Source organism: Ostrea edulis, chromosome 9, assembly GCF_947568905.1.
Source record: "Ostrea edulis chromosome 9, xbOstEdul1.1, whole genome shotgun sequence".
NCBI classification, from domain to species: domain Eukaryota; kingdom Metazoa; phylum Mollusca; class Bivalvia; order Ostreida; family Ostreidae; genus Ostrea; species Ostrea edulis.
In genome coordinates this window covers 67,617,576-67,638,546 of record NC_079172.1, presented here as the reverse complement: position 1 = coordinate 67,638,546, position 20,971 = coordinate 67,617,576, and the positions used below count along the sequence as shown (strand labels likewise).

Below are 20,971 nucleotides of genomic sequence, written 5' to 3'. Positions count from 1 at the left end.
AATCATCAGGGGATCGATGACTTTGATAACGTCTCCAGAGAAGACTTATTGTCTTCTGAGTAGTCCCCACAGTCTGTGCTACTGCAGTGTAGGACATGCTTGCCTTGAGCATCTCTAGAGAACGCTCATCTTTGGATAGTCGTGGCCTATGGAAAAATGGAAATTATCTGATTTTCTCTAAGGATTAACGATAGACATTTGTGTAAGCCAAACATGAACAGATCCATGTGGTTTCAGATCCTTTTGCACGAGCTAATACCCATTGTACTCGTCATTTAAAAATAGCCATGCTTGAATAATAGCGATTATCTTATTAGAATAATCGGTAGCTAAGCTCTGTTATATAGGGCATTTTATCTTTCAAATGTTTCTTCCAATGAAATGTGGAAAATATGAACCACATATATAGACCAATTCCTTTCTTTTTTCATGTATATAAAACGATAAAGTATGCGTATCTAGTGGACAATTTTCTTTGCGTATACAGTGTAATAAAAAAGTTTATAATCCCGCGAGGCGGATTTGAACCACCGACCTAAGGATACCAGTAAATACACACTACAGTCCTCCGCTCTACCAACTGAGCTATCACGGGATATTTACTGTTATCGTGGTTGTTGCATTGAATATTATCGTGTAGAATGTGTGTACTGGTACGTTTATACCTGTACACGAAAACAAACTTCACATCTGTTTCAGGCAAAGTTTTATATCTGGATTAACCCCAGGTATAGTAATATCAAGGCAATATCCTAATAGTGCAGTTAATTTCAATTTTTGTAAAAAGCCGACATTTTCAAGTGAAAACACATCACAAATCTAAATACGTTACATGTATTTCGAAACTGGTTAGAATGATAATTTATACTTATAAATAAAAAAAAATTGCCAGTTAACTCCGAAACGCTTCCTCCATAGTTACTGCTTGCACCATTAATATTGTTTCATATGTGAGGTGAAGTCCGTAAGCTACAATAGAATCTTACTTGTTTAGTAGATATCGTAAAATTAATTAAAAACATACTTTCGTTTTCGATAAAGTACCCTGAAATAGCAAAAATGATAGTAAAGTGGCGTACACGCTTTAGCCAGTATAAGCAGATTTAGGCAGACATATCCAGGGGTCCGTTTTGCCCAACTCTCAATTTTTTTTTATTGTTTATAGGAGTGATGAGATTGATCACTGTTTGCTATATTCACCTTTCACAAGCCAGTTTTCTTTTTTCATAGAACGAGACAACATCGTAGCAGCTTAGGTCTACAACCAATCGCACATTATTGGGCCTTTCCGGTAATTCGAGAAGTTGCAATTGGTTTACAACATGAACAGCATGACATTGTGTAGGTGTGCAGTATTAGTTATACCGATAATAGTTTTGACTAGGTTTATATTTATCATTTTATGAAGATTAATAATCATATTACGTATACACATCTCATTCAACGAAGGGCGCCCCTTCCTGAAACCAACAGGGATGTATACAAAAAGTGTTTATTTTGGTTGAACATGTCTTGTGATGACACGGATCTTGAAAGTAAGTAATAAATCGAAAACTGTCCAATTTGTCAGATATTGAATGGTCCGGGACTGTTCTGGGAACTTTGTGCTTTATAACTTTAAAGTTATTTTTTTTAACGAAATTAGGTTGTACACTACTTTACAATGTCCAAGAAACCAGGCCAATATGAAAGGTGAAGATAATGAACAGTGATCAATCTCATAACTCCTATCAGCAATACAAATTATAGTTAGGTAAACACGGACCCCTGGATATACCAGAGGTGGAATTAGGTGTCTAGGAGGATTAGCATCCCCTGTCGACTGGTCACACCCACCGTGAGCACTATATCAAGTGTCTTGATCAGGTAAACGAAGTTATCCGTAGTCAAAATCAGTGTGCCAAGAACGGCCTCACGATCGGTATGAAACACGTCAGACAGCATATGGCCCAATGATAGGTTGTATTGGACAAACTAGATCGTTATAACGACCATAGAATTTGCGAAATTCGACTTAAAACGAGACTGTTGAAACCTATGCACCATCAACTTGTTTGTCAGTACCCTGCCTCGATTTAAAACCTGGTCATACGCAGAACAAGCTCTTGCATATCTAATCAGTTGAGAGATATAAACACTATATGCAGGTGATAATGGAAAATTGCTTCATAAATATGGGGAGTTGACGATGGAGAAGCTGAAATCATCTCGCTTATCAGAAAGTTGAGTTGCCAGTTTGCCGTTAATATTCATTTTCAGTACAAATATCTAAGTATGAAGCAGAAGTGGACGACTTTGTGGTGTCTTTTATTTCGAGTTCACAGATATAAATAGCAGTTTTTCTGTTTGTCGTTAATATAATGCATTTATGTTTTCGATTATTGTGTTTGACGAGAAGAAACAAAATGTATGCATAATTTTGCCCTTAAATCATCGAACTGGACAAAAACTACAATTAGAAACCCATTCGCATTATTGAATTTCAAATTTTAAAATTAAGAACGACCGTTGGTTTTGTCTTTGGTCAGATATTCGGCATGACAGATTACAATTGCATTCGAAAAATCATTATCCAATTTTCACGGAGAGAGATAATTCATGTTAGATAATGAACATTTAATTTGCAGCTCCACGTGCCTTCCTAATAATCAAGTTTTATTTACTCGATATGATATCAAGAAATATAACATACATGTAACTAACACACGCAATTATTCCAAAATTGTTCAATTCATTTAAATTATAGATGTGGTTCATTCAATTCATTTGCTCAACAATTCAAACACGCATTTAAAAACCCTCATCTATGCAATATCATTTAATTGTGATTTCCCGTGCTTACGCGGGGTTTCATCTAGTGACCTATATATTAACTGGCATTCATATACTTTATAGTGCCTTTGAACAGTTCCTTGTCTGAAATTGAAATCTTGCAAAGAAGAAATAAGATTGCCCGAAATGCTTTTCATCAATCCCTAAATCCTTGATTACCCTTCTTGATCCCCATCTATCCCCGTGTAAGACATACACAACAACTGTATGATGATTGTGAGTACCACATACATGTGTATTAATGTAATTGTACGTTATATAAAGAAAAGCAATGTTGTTGGTATTTTTAAAGATATAAACAGTTTTAAATTATATCCCATATATACATGTTACATTTCGTTGATTAAAAACATGATTTAAGAAATACCTTATCGATGATTGAAAGCGATTTGCCAGCAGTTATTTCCTATATGTTTAAATATCAACATCTACTGAAATATGGAAGAATATTAGACGAACAATCTAATGATTGATTGATTGATTATATCTTGCTTAACGTCTCACTCGAGAATTTTGCACTCATATGGAGACGTTACAATCGAATGAAAATTTCATGAAAGTTTTACTTCAGTGATACGTGAAAAGGTGAAGATAAAGTGATCAATCTCCTAACTCCTGTACGAAATACCAAATTACGAGATGGGCAAACACGGACCCCTGGACATACATGTACCAGAGGTGGGGTCAGGTGCCCAGGGGGAGTAATCATCCCCAGTCGACCCGTTACATCCGCCGTGAGCCCTATACATGTATCTTCATCAGGTAAACAGAATAATCCGTAATCAAATCTTGATATCATGCAAAAATAAATACCTTTTCCCAATGTTTTGCCTTTAATAAATAAAAAGATAGAAGTACAACTGCACCTAATAATTAAACATACATATGACTTTCCAGTGATAAAAAATTAAGTACAATATGATATGATGGCACAGTTTAAAAAGAAACCCTTATGGTGTTATGGAGCATATTGCATATAAATAATCAAAATCTTAGTGCTATTACACTGCACGTGCTTTCTCTTATTTATGGTCTAATACTCCTAACATACGACACAGGTGTTGCTGTAAACCATGTATTCTGTACAGGTTAACAATTCGACATTTATCAACCTTAATTCTTTACTTGAATATTATCCCGTGATAGCTCAGTTGGTAGAGCGGAGGACTGTAGTGTGTATTTACTGGTATCCTTAGGCCGGTGGTTCAAATCCGCCTCGCGGGATTCTAATTTTTTCATTACTTGTACTGTTTTTCTTTCCCCGTATCATTAATTAATATTAGAAAATGTGTATCAGATCACCCGAATCAATCTGGTTAGTTGGATGAATATTGCTCGAGAAATTTTTTCCTCATTGCCGGTGAAGAGGTGCGAAAGTTAATCCTATCTCGGCGATTATGGCCTTTTTTTAAAATAAGGAAAGTATCTTCAACGTGCCACACCTGTTGACACGGGACCTCGGTTTTCGAGGTCTCGTCCGAAGAAACGCCGCAAATGATCGCCTCTTTCGGTAAGCAAGGGGTACTGAGGACATCCCCACAGGGAATATTCGTCCGGTGACGTGCGTCAATTTGTAAATGTTTGAACATTTTCAGTTTCTTCCCTTGAACGACTGAACCAATTCTAACCAATTTTAGATCTAAAAGTTGATATTGATTTTAGATTAAATAATATAATGGACTATTTTCTTTGCGTATATAGTGTAATAAAAAAGTTTATAATGCCGCGAGGCGGATTTGAACAACCGACCTAAGGATACCAGTAAATACACACTACAGTCCTCCGCTCTACCAACTGAGCTATCACGGGATATTAAAGTTCTGTTGCATACCCTCGTTTGTTATTGTTATGGAATTTGTGTAATAGTACGTTTACCTGTATATGTAGTAGTTACCCCATACAATATTCCTGGTTATGTGCAGATACCCGATGGGCGTGGTCATAATGACACGAGGGAGCGTAGCTCCCTCGTGTCATTATGACCACGCCCATCGGGTATCTGAACATAATCAACAATATTATATGGGGTAAGTGACTTGTACCATAGTTTACTATTATTCATCATATTTTATTATAGCTTTCGGAAGCGCGGTCGCCTGTTTACAATATGATGCCATTTTTATTTTATTTTTTTGGTCTTTACATTGCACTTTGTACACCATATATTTCTATTAAAATGACTTTCTATTACAAAAAATTATATGATCATTAAATTTTATATATAGATATAAAACTTTTTTTAAAATGCATATAAATGTTAGGATTGTTGGTTTTGATATTTTTATTTCACATGTACTCATTTTACGACTTCTAGTACCCGTATTTGCTTTACAGAATTGAAATTAGATGCAATCAAAATTCTAAGAACCCATATTTGTGCATTTTTCTGTTTAAAAAATTAACAACATATTTAATTGATGATGGTAGTTACTCTTTTAAAAATCCTATTTGATATTCTTTATTGTAATACATATTTTGACTAAATTGGCTGAAAAACATTTACATGTATATACAATGAATTAAAAAAATCGGTGAAACATAAGCGAAAAAAATATTAAGAATTGTATGGCGCGGAACCATAAAAGAAACACGACAAGTCTGATTGGCCGCCGCTGTTCACCCTGTCCACAAAACAAGTTTATCTCTCAAACGCGTTCTTATCACGTGACTGGGTCTTTTAGAAAAATCTGTATAAATGATACCTGTATTTCTACTTACACGTGTTTCTCAACTTGTTCGCACACATGGAGGAGAATGTGGAAATAAGAAGTCTTTGGGACGAAACTACTGACGATATTATCTTGTCTTAAGCTTCAAATGAGACTGAGTGCGAATATTTATTTGGCGAACTTAGTCAGAGTTAGTTATCCAAGTTTGAAATGGGCAATTTTGATCAGGAAGAACTTCATACAGTGGATAGTGATGTTGTTGTTTCGAGTTTGTGGGCGGGGTTTGAAGAAATGTACAGATAACCCACACTTTTAACAAAAGAAAACATGTCAAACTACGGTACAAGGAAACAAACTTGTCGCACCTGGTTCTGAGAAAAACAGCTCTGGATTAACCTCGGGTATCTTCATATCAAGGCAATATGCCAATAGTTTCGGTTCATTTCAATGTTTGTTAAAAGCCCACATATTCAAGTCAAAACACATCAAATATTCAAATACCTTACATGCATTTCGAAATAGGTAAATGAGAAGAAACTATATTAAATGGCAGTCATATACTTAGTGCCTTTGAAACATCTCTTTGTCTGAAATTGAAATCTTGTAAAAAAGAAATATTACCCGAAAAGTTTTTTGTCAATCTCTAAATGAGTGGCCCCTACAGAACCTAATCTATGTCCGTGCAAGACATACAACAACTAAGTGATGATTTTTACCTACCAAATAGTAATGTAATTTAAGAATAAACAAAGGGAATTTCGTTGATATTTTTAAAGATATAAAACATTTTTGAATTATGTCCGACACATACATGTACATGTGTATTTAGCAATATTTTATCACCACCTGCATATGGTGTTTATATATCTCAACTGATTCGATACGCAAGAGCTTGTTCTGCGTATAGTCAGTTTTTTTTAAATCGAGACAAGCTACTGATAAACAAGTTGATGATACAGGAGTTTCAACAGTCTCGATTGAAGTCAGCATTTCCCAAATTCTATGGTCGTTATTATAATAACGATCTAGTTCGTCAATACAACTTATCATTGGGTCAAATGCTATCTGTCGTGTTTCATACCGATTGTTAGGCCGTTCTTGGCACACTAATTTTGACTACGAATAACTCCGTTTATACCTGATTAAGATATAGTGCTAACGGCGGGTGTGACCGGTCGACAGGGGATACTTACTCCTCCTAGGCACCTGATCCCACCTCTGTTCTATCCAGAGGTCCGTGTTTGCCCAACTCTCTATTTTGTATTGCAAATATGAGTTATGAGATTGATTATTGTTCGTTATCTTCGCCTTTAATACCTGTTACTTTTCGTTGATTAAGAACACGATTTAAGCAATACTTAATTTACATGTATGATTGAACGGGATTTAGCAGCAGGTACATGTATTCCTTATAGCCTTTAATACTAAAATAATTAGACGAATAATATAATAACAATTTCATGACAGATTTATTTTAGTGATACGTGAAAAGGTGAAGATAGCAGGGATCAATCTCCTAACTCCTGTAAGAAATACCAAATTACGAGATGGGCAAACACGGACCCCTGGACACACCAGAGGGGGATCAGGTACCTATAGGAGGAGTAAACTTCCCCTGTCGACCGGTCACACCCGCCGTGAGCCTAATATGTTGCACAGCTAAACAGAGTAATCCGTAGTCAAAACCATATGATATGATGCAAAAATAAATACTTTTCCAATGTTTTGCTTTTGATGTACAAGTATATATAAAGAAAAAGATAGCGCGCAACTGTACCTAATAATTAGACGTACATATGCCTTTCCATTACTCAAATTCAGTAAAACATATATGATGGCACACTTTAAAAAGAAACGCTTATGGTGTATATTGCATATAAATCATCAAAATCTAAGTTCAATTACAGTGTACGTGCTTTGTTTATCTATGGTCTAATACTCCTAATATACGACACAGGTGTTGTTATCAATCATGCATTGTGCATAGGTTAAGTATTGTGTATATGTAAATGAAGAACTCGACATATATTAACCTTAATTCCTTATGTAAATATTATCCCGTGATAGCTCAGTTGGTAGAGCGGAGGACTGTAGTGGATTTGATACTGGTATCCTTAGGTCGGTGGTTCAATTGCAATTTTTCTAATACTGAAAATCTTATATTGATTTTATTTCCACAGAACTTCAATTTGATATGATAATGTGATAAACTGTTTTTCAGCTTACCTGAGTGACTCAGGTGACCTATTGCTATCTCTGTTTTCGTCTGGTTGGTAGGTTGTATATTGTTTAATGTCCCACTCGAGATTTTGTCACTCAAAAGGAGATGTTGCCATTACCGGTGAAGGGCTGCAAAAGTTAGAACTATGCTCGGCGCTTACTGCCTTTGAGCAGGAAGGGACCTTTGTAGTGTCATATCTGCTATGACACGGGGCTCTATTTTTAGCGTCTAATCCGAAGGACCACCCCAAATAATCACCTCTTACGGTAAGCAAGGTTTACTGAGGACACTCTGACTCGGGGAATGAATGTTCGTGCGGTGACCTGTGTCGATTGTAAATGTTTGAACATTTTCAGTTTCTTTCCTTGAACACCTGTACCAATTCTAACCAATTTTAGTGTATACATGTATATTGTATCATATATAGGTAACGGAAACTAAAATTTGAATTTCATGATCCCCGACTCCCTCAGAATTAATGCAATCGTCAAAAAGCTCAATCTGTTACTCCTGGACATTAAGTAATCAAACTGTTTATAGGATTATACATTGCAATGAGCAATGATCCCTCTGCCGAGATCATGGAATTTATGACCTTGGGTTTATCGTTCAGGCCCAAGTCTTGATAAATGTATGAAAGTCGAAGATAACGAACAGTGATCAATTTCATAGAAAAAAAACTTTTCGGCATCAAGGAGACAAATCGTTTGCACGATTATAATGAGTACTCAAGACTATGCAAAAATTGTGAAATTGATGACAAAACAAAACTTTTTTTAAAATAAACTTCATCTTCTCATGATCATTTTCTCTACCACTAGTCAGCGTAAACGAAATTCTCTTTCTCATATATTTCACCGTCTTTTTCTCTTTCCCATATCTTTCACCGTCTTTTACAATACCAACGCCAACATTTTTAAATGGAATACTAAATAAATAATGAATATGCAGAAAACAAAATAAATAAAAGGAATTCGAAGTGTTTGGTGGAATGAAAACAAAAGAAAGTGCAATGGTGAGTATGATGATGTTTGCAAATAAATGCGCATTTTGTGTTTGCTGTGCTGTTCAACCTTTTTTTTTTTTTTTTTTTTTTTTTGAAAAATGTCATTGTTGTAACAACAAAAATACTTTTGGAAATGTATAATTCGTAATTGATCTAAATAATAATATCAGGTACGGATATATTCAGGGGTGGGGGGGGGACCAGAGGATTTGTTGACTTTTGCTGATACCATTCGTGTTTTATACTTTTTTATTGTCTGCATGCGGTTTTATAAGTTAGATGCCGATTAATAACACTCTTTAAAAAGAATTAAAAATAACAAACGAATTTACAATGTTAGTGATAAAGGTTCCATGTCTGACAAAATCTAAATCCACATAGACTTCATCAACACCTCCCTCCTCCCCTTAAACGGAATTTAATGATGTTGAAAATGATAATCAGTGTATGAAAATCGATGTCGGATTACATTAACTTACAGGTGTTTTGAACCCCTCTCTCATAACTATTTCAATTTAGATTTCGATCCGACATTGATCATTTGATCTCTCCCCTAAAAGAGTTCAATTGATTCTTTTCGGATGCGTGTAAATGAATATTTTTGTTAGATAACTAATGTCCAGTTTGATATTGGGGGTAAACATTGATGCCACTTCAGACAGTCCCTCTTTGCCCATTGTGGAACGTAAGTATATTGTACGTCTTTGTTCGTTGTTGAAATGAAAAGGGCCGTGCTTTCGGCTTTGCAACTGGTAACGGGTAAGGTACAGCCGATGATGAATTATAATTCCTGCAGGTTGGAAAATGTCTCTATTGAGTTCCAACAAGAATTCCACTTGGCTTCAACTGAATCTACAACTGACCACTTCCGTTTCCAAGCGCTGACCTCGTGTCGAAGAGATGTAGGCGATTGCAAGGCAATTTCCGACATGAATAAACTCTATCCAAAATTAAAAGGGGATTGCAACCCTTACAAGTAACCCCCTCTAGATCCCCCAATGAACGTTAAGTAGACTGAAATTAATACCTTTCAATATTGATTTGCAGTTTAACAGTGTGTATAAACAAATAATCTGTCACATGTCTGTTGTCCTGTCAAAGAAAAGATTAAATTAATGAAATGATTTAGTCTTGCTGGTTTTATTGACCTTCAGAAGTGATATAAGGTATGGAATCCCCTAGTAGAAGAGACTAAACTCACATAGTCTTCGTCAATACAAGGAAAATAAAATGAATAAATGTAATATTGAAAAAAAGAATAAAAGTGAATGAATACTAAATGGGAGAGAAATAGACACATGAGAGGCGGTTCCTAATTTAAATATAGTACTTAATCCCATTTCATGAAAGAAAGGTGAAAATAACGAACATTGATCAATCTCATAACTCCTATAAGCAATACAAAATAGAGAGTTGGGCAAACACGGACCCCTGGATACACCAGAGGTGGGCAATACACGCTGCACTTTAAATCGTCTTTTAAAAAATTTTTCTCATTCATAATTGCCTTTTCTATTTTGTTTTGAGTAATTCATTATTTTCATATTCGGGGCAATAAGTGCATTCACAGATATACAATGAGGGTGATGACAAAATAAACAGAAAGAGTTGGATTTGTGTGCGATTTACTAAACGTAAGGCATTTCACCCCTCTTGGGCCTCTAAATGTCTTACAAACTGAGATGACGCATGCGCTTTTAAAAGTCATTGTTAATCATGGAGGCGAATTTGACAGCAAAAGGATGTATTATTTGAAATTACGACGATTATCGTCGATTTAGTTTGAAATAGAATGGTTTCAATTGGATTCACTTGCGGAAAAATCATTCATGGATTGATTTATATATTAAGTTTTCGAACGATTCACATCAAATGTAACCTGAAATAAATTCGAACCTAAACGCGACTGATTTCCCAGATATTGTATGAGGCATGGACAGAAATGAGGGGGATAGGAAAGACCGAAGATGAAATTAGAAATAGATAAACTGGGTGTATGCTGATCTAGTGGACTGTGTTTTTTGCGTATACAGTGTACTCAAAAATGTGTAGAATCCCGCGAGGCGGATTTGAACCACCGACCTAAGGATACCAGTAACTACACACTACAGTCCTCCGCTCTACCAACTGAGCTATCACGGGATACGTAAGGTTGTGTTGTAGATCATCGTTTGTTACTGCTATGGGATTTGTGTAATAGTACGTTTACCATGTTAACACACTTGTCACACCTGTTTCAAAGAGAGAGAGAGAGAGAGAGAGAGAGAGAGAGAGAGAGATCTGAATTAATCTCTGGTATCTTAAACTGAAGGCAAAATGCTAGTAGATTCAATCAATTACAATGTTTGTTAAGTTAAATGCAGTAAATAGTCAGATAAGCTACATGTATATCGAAACAGGTTATGAATGTACAATGTTCTATTAAAAACTACATATACATGTATATTAACAGCTGATTAATGGACACGTGTAGACAGTCTGCCTTTAAAACGTTCCCTGTTTGAAATTGAAATCTTGAAAGAAGAAATAATATTACCCGAAAACTTTTTCGTAAATCTCCAAATCAGTGAACCCGATAAACCCTAATATATGTCCATGCAAGATATTCACAATAACTATGTGATGATTGGAGTACCTAATACATGTAGCTATGTAACTGTACGTTAAAGAAAGGCAATGTTGTTTATCATTTCAAAGAGATAAACAAGTTGAAATTATATCAGATACATACATATTACTTTTCGTCGATTGAAAGCATACTTTATTTTTTTATTTATTGATTTATTTATTTATTGATTTATTTCCTATGAATTTTATCCTTTAATACCAACATTTACTGAAATGTAGAAGGACAGAAGACGAATAAGCTTATAATTATTTTTCTTGACAGCTGTACATGTATGTTAGTGATATATACAAGTAAATAGAAAGATAGGAAAAGTGCAACTCCACATAACAAGTAGGAGTATTAGTTTCCAGTACTCGTATTGATTGCTATATAATATAACACACTTTTAAAAAGATTATGGTCCATGTTTCATATCAATCTCAAGGCGCTTCCATTGCACGTGGTTTTTATTTAAAGTTCAATATGCCTAATATACGACGCAGGTGTTGTCAGTCAAGTAGTGTGTCTAGGTAAGGTTAATGAACACTTTGACATTTACCTTAGTAAATATTATCCCGTGATAGCTCAGTTGGTAGAGCGGAGGACTGTAGTGGATTTGATACTGGTATCCTTAGGTCGGTGGTTCAAATCCGCCTCGCGGGATTGCAATTTTTTAATTACTGAAAATTTTATATTGATTTGTTTCTCCATAACATTAATTTGATATGATCAGTCTTTCTCTCTAGTTCATCTGGGTGGATTTTTCCTTCATATGAGTGGAACAACAGATATCTGGTTAGAATTTCCTCATGTTGTACCAAACAACTATGTAGTAGTTACCCATATGATATTGTTGGTTATGTGCAGATACCCGATGGGTGTGGTCATTATGACCGCGCCCATCGGGTATCTGAACATAATCAACAATATTATATGGGGTAAGTGACTTGTACCATAGTTTACTATTATTCATTATATTTTATTATAGCTTTCAGAAGCGCGGTCGCCTGTTTACAATATGATGCCAATTGTTATGTCTTTATATTACCCTTTGAACACCATATATTTCTATCATAATGACTTTCTATCACCGAAAAATGTATGTTCATTAATTGTTTTTAAAAAGCCGTTTTTAAAGTGCATATAAATGTTTGGACTGTTGGTTTTGATATTTTTATTTTAATACATATTTTGACTAAATTGGCTGGAAAAACGTTTACATGTATATACAATAGATTTAAAAAAAAAAAAAAAAATGGTGAAACCATAAGAGAGAAAAAAAAAAGAATTGTAAGACGCGAAACCATAAAAGAAACACAAGTCTGATTCACTCTGTCCGCTATACAAGTTTATCTCTCAAACGCGTTCTTATCACGTGACTGGGTCTTTTATAAAACTCTTTATATATGATACCCGTATTTCTACTTGCACGTGTTTCTCGACTTGAGGAGAAGTCTTTGGGACGAGACCATTGACGATATTATCTTGTATCAAGGTTTAAGTGAGATTCAGTGCGAATATCTATAATGTATTTGGAGAACTTAATTAGTCTGAGTCAGTTATCCGTGTTTGATATGTGCATCTGGAGGAACTTCATACAGTGGACAGTGATGTTGTTTTGTTTTTGTTTTTTCGAGAATGTGGGTGGGGTTTGAAGAAAAGTGTGGGTTATATACAGATAACCCACACTTTTAACAAAAGAAAGCACGCCAAGCTATGGTACAAGTGCTGATATCCTTTGTAAATGATCATGAACTTACGGTACATCCCACGTGTAAGTAAATGTAGAAATAGAAAAACTGACTGTGTATTGATCTAGTGGACTATTTTCTTTACGCATACAGTGTACTCAGAAAAGTTTATAATCCCGCGAGGCGGATTTGAACCACCGACCTAAGGATACCAGTAAATACACACTACAGTCCTCCGCTCTACCAACTGAGCTATCACGGGATATTTACTGTTGCTGTTTTGTTATGAAATATGTTTACACTTCCTGTGCATGAAAACACGCTTGTGACACCAGCCTCGGGGAGAGAGAGACCTGGATTAACCCCGGTATCCTAATATTAAGTCACTGTGTAGTTTGTCGTAATTTACATGCTCGTTAAACTCCACATTTTCTTGTCACATACTGCATTACATGAATTTCGAAACAGGCAATGTATGATAAGGAATTACATGAAATGACTTGGCACCTTTAAGGATGGTAGTCTATATCGTCATAATGGCTGACTTCCTTTTAAAACATGGATGAAAGTATAAATATCAACAATATTTCCATATTCATTTAAACAATCTCCGAGTAGCTCAATAGGTTAGCACATTGACTTCTGAACTTTATATCGTGGACTAGAGTCCAGCAGAGGTATTGATATTTTTGCAGATTGCTTTCTACTAAAACTCTTTTTTTTTTTTCACTAAGTAAAGAAAATTTGAAAGTTTTCAATTTCAAAATATTGTTGTACATATCCCCCACTTTTCATCCATATCAAATTTCTCTAGTGTACATGTAACATACATCTTTAAACCCCTCCTTGTCTGAAATAGACATCTTTAAAGAAGAAATAAGATTACATGACAAGCTTTCCGTAACTCTAAAAGGTCAGAGACCTCTAAATATCCGGATCTATCTGCATACAAGACACACATTTATACAACTTTGTGATGATTTTACGTACCAAACATTAAACAGTTAAAGTTATTGCACGTTAAACTAAACAGAGATAATTATAGCTTTATTAATTTCAAAATATGACTGGTTTTGAATTATATCCTATACATATCTGTTACAGTCCGTTGATTAAGCAAGGCTTTATCGATGATTGAAAGGAATTTGCCGGCAGTTATTTCCTATATTGAATATATAAACACCTTTAATACCAACATTTGCTAACAGGTGTTGTTGTCAATCAAGCATTGTATATATGTTAATAAACAATTAAACATCCATCAACCTGAATTATATGTTTAAACATTATCCCGTGATAGCTCAGTTGGTAGAGCGGAGGACTGTAGTGTGTATTTACTGGTATCCTTAGGTCGGTTGTTCAAATCCGCCTCGCGGGATTCTAATTTTTTTCATTACTAAAAATCTTATATTGATTCTGTTTCCCCATCTTAATTTGATAGTGATTCATGTCATCTATCACTGTCAGTTTTCGTCCAGCGACTCTCGAGTCGGTTATAAACATTTTAACATTCTATGTTCATTCTCTTGAAGAGCCGAACCAACCAATTCTAACCATTTTTATATAACACCTGTAGGTAAACGGAACATAAAATAGTGAATGTCATGATCCCTGATTTCCTGGTTCGTCAAAACCATCAAAATTATTACAATCTTCAAAAATCTCCTCCTGGACATTAAACAACCAAACTGTTTGCATGATTATACAGGTAACAAGCAATTAATTAATGAACCCTCTACCGAAATTGTGAATTTTATTACCCCCTGAGTTTGTGGTCCAATCCCGAGGGTTGGGCTAAGTTGGTCATATATCGCAAATGAATTATACCTTAGAAAAACTTCTAGACCCCAAGGAGGCAAAATCTTTGGATGATTGTGATAATTACTCAAGCTTCTACCGAATATGTGAAATTCATTACAAAGCAAAACCTGTTAATAATTTTCTTCCCATAACTTAATTTTGTCTACCAATGGTCAGTATGAACGTGATTCTCTTTTTCTTATCTTTCACCGTTTTCCACAATACCAATGTACATATTTTTATTAGGATTACTAACACTCCTCCTTCACAGAAGAGCTGACATCTCGAAAATGGTGTACTGGATCACAGTACTGCGTTTCCCAACTTCTTTTTCCCTAGTTTATCTGAATTTAAATACAGACTGGTTAGAATGTCGTTATGTTGTAGCTACCAGTCACGTGCTAATATCCTTTGTAAATGCCCTCATGTTGTAGCTACCAGTCACGTGCTAATATCCTTTGTACATGTCCTCATGTTGTAGCTACCAGCGGTCACGTGCTAATATCCTTTGTAAATGCCCTCATGTTGTAGCTACCAGTCACGTGCTAATATCCTTTGTACATGCCCTCATGTTATAGCTACCAGCTGTCACGTGCTAATATCCTTTGTAAATGACCCCATGGTGTAGCTACCAGTCACGTGCTAGTATCCTTTGTAAATGTCCTCTAACTTTCGGTACATCCCTTATGTATGTTTTTCGAAGATAAAATCAGAAATATAAGGAAGTTGGCTCCTGAACTTTTGAGCACAACTGCGCAGTATACGCTTTCCAATTTCTTTTTAACATTACTCAAAATCTCAGGTGCGAACCTCTTAACTGAAAAAATTTGCTGATCTTGTGGACTATGTTTTTTGCGTAATCACTGTACTAAAAAAAAGTGTAGAATCCCGCGAGGCGGATTTGAACCACCGACCTAAGGATACCAGTAACTACACACTACAGTCCTCCGCTCTACCAACTGAGCTATCACGGGATACAGACTCTCGTTGTGTTGTATATTATTCATTTTAAATCGTTCGTTATTGTTATGAAATATGTTTACCTGTACATGGAAACACACTTGTTACTCGGGGAAAGAGAGATCTTGATTAACCTTAGATATCTTAATATCTAGACAATATGCTAGTATTTTCAGTTATTTTCAATATTTATTAAAAGTCCACATTTTAATGTCAAATACTGCAAACATTTAGATGCGTTACATTAATTTTGAAACAGGTAATGAATGATAAGGAAGTATGTCAATTGACACGTACAGACTTCGTGCCTTTAAACAGTACTGTAACTTTTCCCTATTTGAAATAGAAATCTTGTAAAGAGGAGCTTTTCGTAGATCTACAGAGACCCCTCTCTTTGTGCAAGACACACATTTATACAACAACTATGTGATGATTTTACATTTGTACGAACCAAATATGAAAATAATTGCCCGTTAAATAAACAAAGAAAATATTAGTTTTAATAATTTCAAAATATGATCTGTTTTAAATTATATCCGATACATATCTGTTACATTTCGTTGATTAGAAACACGATTTAAGTCTTGAAAGGGATTTGCCGGCAGTTACTTCCTAAATCGAATATACATGTATAAACACCTTTAATACTAACTATTGTGTTAACAGGTGTTGACAATCAAGTTTTCTGTGTATGTTAATAAACATTTCTACATTGATCAACCTTAATTCCTGCTATAAATCCATCCCGTGATAGCTCAGTTGGTAGAGCGGAGGACTGTAGTGTGTATTTACTGGTATCCTTAGGTCGGTGGTTCAAATCCGCCTCGCGGGAATTAATATTTTTTTCATAACTGATAATCTTAAATTGATTTGTTTCTCCTTCAAATTACTTTAATGTGGTGAGCCGTATGTTAGTTCACTTGAATGGCATAGATGATCTATTGCTATCTGTTTTCGTCCGGCGACGTGAGTCGGTAGTATTCTTACAGGTACAGTGTAGTTCCTTCTCAGGTAAACGGAATATAAATAGTGAATTTCATTATCCCTGCCTCCTTGGTCAAAACCATCAAATTAATGCAATCTACAAAAATCTGTTTTCCCCTGGACATTAATTAAGCAATCAAAATGTTTGCATGATTATACATATGTAATAAGCAATGAGCCCTCCGCCGAATTTTTTTTTTATTTCATGACCCCTGGGTTTATGGACCATGGTTGTTTGGGCTAAGTTGGTCACATATCGTAAATGCATTACTTCTTACAAAGATTAGAAAAAATCTTCTCTGCTTCTAGACATCAAGGAGGCAACATGGTTTGATTCATGACAAAAACTAACCTACAAAATCAATTTCATCTTGTCATGGCAATTCTCTCTATCACTGGTCAATACAAACACAATTTTCCTTTTCTTATTTTTCATCGTCAACAATACTTTAAATAGAATACTAAAAGTTCCTCCTTCACAGAAGAGCTGATATCTCGGACATTACCACTGAATCATAGTACTGCGTCTTCCGTCTTCTTTCACCCTAGTTCATCTGGGTGGATTTTTCTTTCATATGAATCTGGTTTGAATTTCATCATGTTGAAGATAAACTTAGAAATATATAAAGTGATATAATGCGCCGATCTAGTGGACAATTTGCGTATAACATTGTACTTTTAAAAAAGGGTATAATCCCGCGAGGCGGATTTGAACCACCGACCTAAGGATACCAGTAAATACACACTACAGTCCTCCGCTCTACCAACTGAGCTATCACGGGATATTTAAAGTTGTTGTGGTTGTTGTATTGAATATTAGCGTCTGTTAGGGTCTTAGAATTTGTGTAATGATACGTTTAACTGTACACGGAAACAAATTCGTCACTTGTCACAACTGTTTCAGGAAAAGAGAAATGAAGGCAGTATGCGAGTAGTTTCAATTCATATCGAGTTTTGTTAAAGGTCCATTTTCAAATCAAACCATGGGAAATTTTCAAATAGTTACATGTATTTCGAATTAGGTTATGAATGATAAGGAACTATACATGTATATCAATTGGCTCGGATAGACTTTGCGCCTTTAAACTGACAGGTCCTCTTCTGAAAGTGAAATCTTGTAAAGAAGAAATAAATCTCCGAAGTCGGTGACCCCTAGAGACCCGGATGTATTTCTGTACGAAACATAGACGTATATACAACAACCGCGTGTACTTTTTAATTACCAGATATTAATTAATTTGTACGTTAAATACACAGAGAGAATAGTTTGATTAATTGCCAAATGTGACCAGTTTTGAATTATATCCGATACATACTTGTTACATTTCGTTCTTACAAACACGATTTACGCAATACTTTATCTATGACTGAAAGGTTGATTTGGTATAATTTATTCCCTACATTGAAAATATAAACATGATAAACACCTGTGATGCCAACATTTGCATGAATTTAGCAGAATATTAGACGAATAATTTGATGAAAATATTCGATGACAGATATATGAGTATTTATAAATAGAAAGATAGAAAAGTGCAACTCCACATAACAAATAGACGTATTAGTTTCCATTACTCATATTGACTGTGAAATAACACGAGAACACACTACTTGTGGTGCCTGTTTCATATAAATCATGAAACTCCCAGGCACTTCCATTTGTACAGTGTAGGTGCTTGTATAGACGGTGATCTAATTGTCTTAATATACGACACAGGTTGTTGTCAGTCAAGTAGTGTGTATAGGTAAATAAACGATCCGACCTTTATCCATTTATATCCCAACCCGTGATAGCTCAGTTGGTAGAGCGGAGGACTGTAGTGGAAAAGACCTGTTATCCTTAGGTCGGTGGTTCAAATCCGCCTCGCGGGAATTAATTTTTTTTTATTACTGAAAAATGTTATTTTACTAACGTTGATAAGTTCGAGAGTTTGTTTATAACCAGCCTCTGCTTTGGGAGGATGGTGTTATTTTTCGCTGGATTTCACGCTCAGGTTAAAAAATTAGGATTCCCGACTGCTCAGAAGGTTGATAGATTGAAACAAAACAATATTGTTTTCAGGTTCCCCGAGTATGTCTGTCGTCGTACGTTCTCTATCGTACGTTAACACTGGAATATTCTCTACTTCTTATATACATGTACTACTTGACAAAATTGACGTGTAGTATTGTTTGGGGGCAAGGATAACACGAATTGTGAATCTTGTGGCACCGTGCGCCCAAGGGGTTGAGGAATAGGAACAAAATCAATTTTTAAAAAGTATGATTCAGTCTTTAAAAATTTTCCTCTTTACTCAGGTACATCTACTAGGGCCTAGAAAGATTGTACGTATAGTCATTGAATGCCTCTACCAATATTACGAAACATTCACTGCCTTTGAGTCCGGCTTCCGGTGCTAGGCTGCAGCTTATGAAGTATTTGTTTGTGTACGTACCTTCAATAATTTTTCACTCACATTGAGACATCACAAGATGTAAATGAAGTACTACCTATTTAGAATATGCTAAAGCCCCTTTCACACAATCACGGATGAGACGCCGGATTATCCCGGATTGTCAATCCGTGATGGTCCATGACAATCCGCCATCACCGTGTACAAACCATGTATGCATCCGGCGTCGTCCGGGATAATCCGGCCTGGCCAAGCGAAACCGTGAAAAAAATAAAAATAAACATGTTTAATTTTTACCCCGGATCGTCCAGGAAGAAAATCCTCCGTATCGATCCGTGTAGGTAGCGTGTACCACAGTGTATTAACCGAGTCTGCGCAGTTATAATGGTTGGAGACGTTTACAAAAAATGAAATTTCTGCTTGCTGGAGCAAGAGCGCTTATCCAAGGATAGGACTACATGTATATATGAATTATATAGTTAAAAGAAGACCCATTAGATTTTCAAGGCTTTTCTCCTTTAATCCTGAACACATATCAAACAAAATAAGTTTCATATAACAATACCCTCTGCACACCAGACCTAGATGTGGTATATAGGAATCAACTGATCTGAATGTCCGTCTAAATGTCCATCTTTAGTCCTTCCCTCCCATTTTACGTCTACAGTGATGTAGTAAAGAGAAATTAGAAGTTTATACTTAGCACAGAAGTGGCTTATGACCAGATGCAGTGATCGATCACAAAACATTCTATTCTCTGGGTTTGATAGAATCTGTGCATTCATTGCACCATCAATATGCAACAGTTCCTTTATACATGTAAGGACATTGTGTGTGATATTCAGGTGAGCGTTAAGGCCCATCAGCCTGTTGTCTGTAATTAAATTCCACAGGCTGTGTAAGGTGGAAAGGGAGGGGGGGGGGGGGGGTAGGGAGGGTTCAGCAAATTAGGTGACGGCACCCTGCATCTACGAATTCTAAAAATCGCAATCAACATTTTGAATGAGATGAAAATGAAATCTATCAGATGTGCCTTTATCGCTTTGAATGATTTGAACCTGGATTCCATACACGTTTCAACGTTAACAAGTTTTGGGGTTTTTTTTTCTTTCTTTCTTAATTCACGCACACTCGTGTATGAGGCCATTTAATCCATGCATTATGATAAATCATTCGACAGTTAGAAATCATTTCACACACACTTTCTTTTCCCGTTCAGTTCCTTTTAACTCGTGTACTAATATGACCTGTCCCGTCAAGTGCTAATGCAAGAAAACGTTTCTTTGTAATGCAGAAGTAACAAAATCCTTTCTTCTCTCTATTCAATTAAATCGGCATTTATTTCAAATCACTTTTAATTATGCGTAAATTTGAAACTTTTAATTCACTATGTCGGATAATGGACTTAGTGTAAGTGTTGAAAAGCGTGTCGATCATCTAAAAAACAAACTGCTTTTAAGATGCAATCGTCGATAAGGCAATATTGACTATTCAGCGCGTACACCTCTCTCAAACGGTCGCGTGCTCGTTCCCAGGAATTCCGCGATCACAATATAGTTCCTTGTCAAATGCTGCGAAATAATGATTGACTGTCGTACCTATCGCGACGATCGATCGGCCGCGTGGCCGAGGGGACCCTCTCTGTCATCGAAAACAAAATATTTAAATTCAAATCGGTAAACGGTTATGACTTTTCCCCGTACATGCCCAAGATATCAAATAGAATCGGCATCATTATGCGAATTCTGCCTCGTTTACGGAGCTTATTAACGTTAATTATCTATCAATTTAAGGTATTTTATCGCGG

The 20,971-nt window shown here is 35.7% G+C and overlaps 11 non-coding genes across 11 annotated transcripts; 5 read left to right on the top strand and 6 right to left on the bottom strand.

The window, feature by feature from the left end:
• Window positions 1-507: 507 nt before the first annotated feature.
• On the bottom strand, window positions 508-595 carry Trnay-gua (transfer RNA tyrosine (anticodon GUA)). Its single transcript is given in 2 exon segments — window positions 508-543; window positions 559-595. It is a non-coding gene; the product is annotated as a tRNA-Tyr (tRNA).
• A 3,373-nt stretch (window positions 596-3,968) lies between these two features.
• On the top strand, window positions 3,969-4,056 carry Trnay-gua (transfer RNA tyrosine (anticodon GUA)). Its single transcript is given in 2 exon segments — window positions 3,969-4,005; window positions 4,021-4,056. It is a non-coding gene; the product is annotated as a tRNA-Tyr (tRNA).
• Window positions 4,057-4,553: 497 nt separating this feature from the next.
• On the bottom strand, window positions 4,554-4,641 carry Trnay-gua (transfer RNA tyrosine (anticodon GUA)). The gene is given in 2 exon segments: window positions 4,554-4,589; window positions 4,605-4,641. It is a non-coding gene; the product is annotated as a tRNA-Tyr (tRNA).
• A 6,141-nt stretch (window positions 4,642-10,782) lies between these two features.
• Trnay-gua (transfer RNA tyrosine (anticodon GUA)) lies at window positions 10,783-10,870 on the bottom strand. The gene is given in 2 exon segments: window positions 10,783-10,818; window positions 10,834-10,870. It is a non-coding gene; the product is annotated as a tRNA-Tyr (tRNA).
• A 1,040-nt stretch (window positions 10,871-11,910) lies between these two features.
• Trnay-gua (transfer RNA tyrosine (anticodon GUA)) lies at window positions 11,911-11,999 on the top strand. The gene is given in 2 exon segments: window positions 11,911-11,947; window positions 11,964-11,999. It is a non-coding gene; the product is annotated as a tRNA-Tyr (tRNA).
• A 1,202-nt stretch (window positions 12,000-13,201) lies between these two features.
• Trnay-gua (transfer RNA tyrosine (anticodon GUA)) lies at window positions 13,202-13,289 on the bottom strand. Its single transcript is given in 2 exon segments — window positions 13,202-13,237; window positions 13,253-13,289. It is a non-coding gene; the product is annotated as a tRNA-Tyr (tRNA).
• Window positions 13,290-14,317: 1,028 nt separating this feature from the next.
• Trnay-gua (transfer RNA tyrosine (anticodon GUA)) lies at window positions 14,318-14,405 on the top strand. Its single transcript is given in 2 exon segments — window positions 14,318-14,354; window positions 14,370-14,405. It is a non-coding gene; the product is annotated as a tRNA-Tyr (tRNA).
• A 1,308-nt stretch (window positions 14,406-15,713) lies between these two features.
• On the bottom strand, window positions 15,714-15,801 carry Trnay-gua (transfer RNA tyrosine (anticodon GUA)). The gene is given in 2 exon segments: window positions 15,714-15,749; window positions 15,765-15,801. It is a non-coding gene; the product is annotated as a tRNA-Tyr (tRNA).
• A 730-nt stretch (window positions 15,802-16,531) lies between these two features.
• Window positions 16,532-16,619, top strand: Trnay-gua (transfer RNA tyrosine (anticodon GUA)). Its single transcript is given in 2 exon segments — window positions 16,532-16,568; window positions 16,584-16,619. It is a non-coding gene; the product is annotated as a tRNA-Tyr (tRNA).
• Window positions 16,620-17,465: 846 nt separating this feature from the next.
• On the bottom strand, window positions 17,466-17,553 carry Trnay-gua (transfer RNA tyrosine (anticodon GUA)). Its single transcript is given in 2 exon segments — window positions 17,466-17,501; window positions 17,517-17,553. It is a non-coding gene; the product is annotated as a tRNA-Tyr (tRNA).
• Window positions 17,554-18,555: 1,002 nt separating this feature from the next.
• On the top strand, window positions 18,556-18,643 carry Trnay-gua (transfer RNA tyrosine (anticodon GUA)). The gene is given in 2 exon segments: window positions 18,556-18,592; window positions 18,608-18,643. It is a non-coding gene; the product is annotated as a tRNA-Tyr (tRNA).
• Window positions 18,644-20,971: the final 2,328 nt, after the last annotated feature.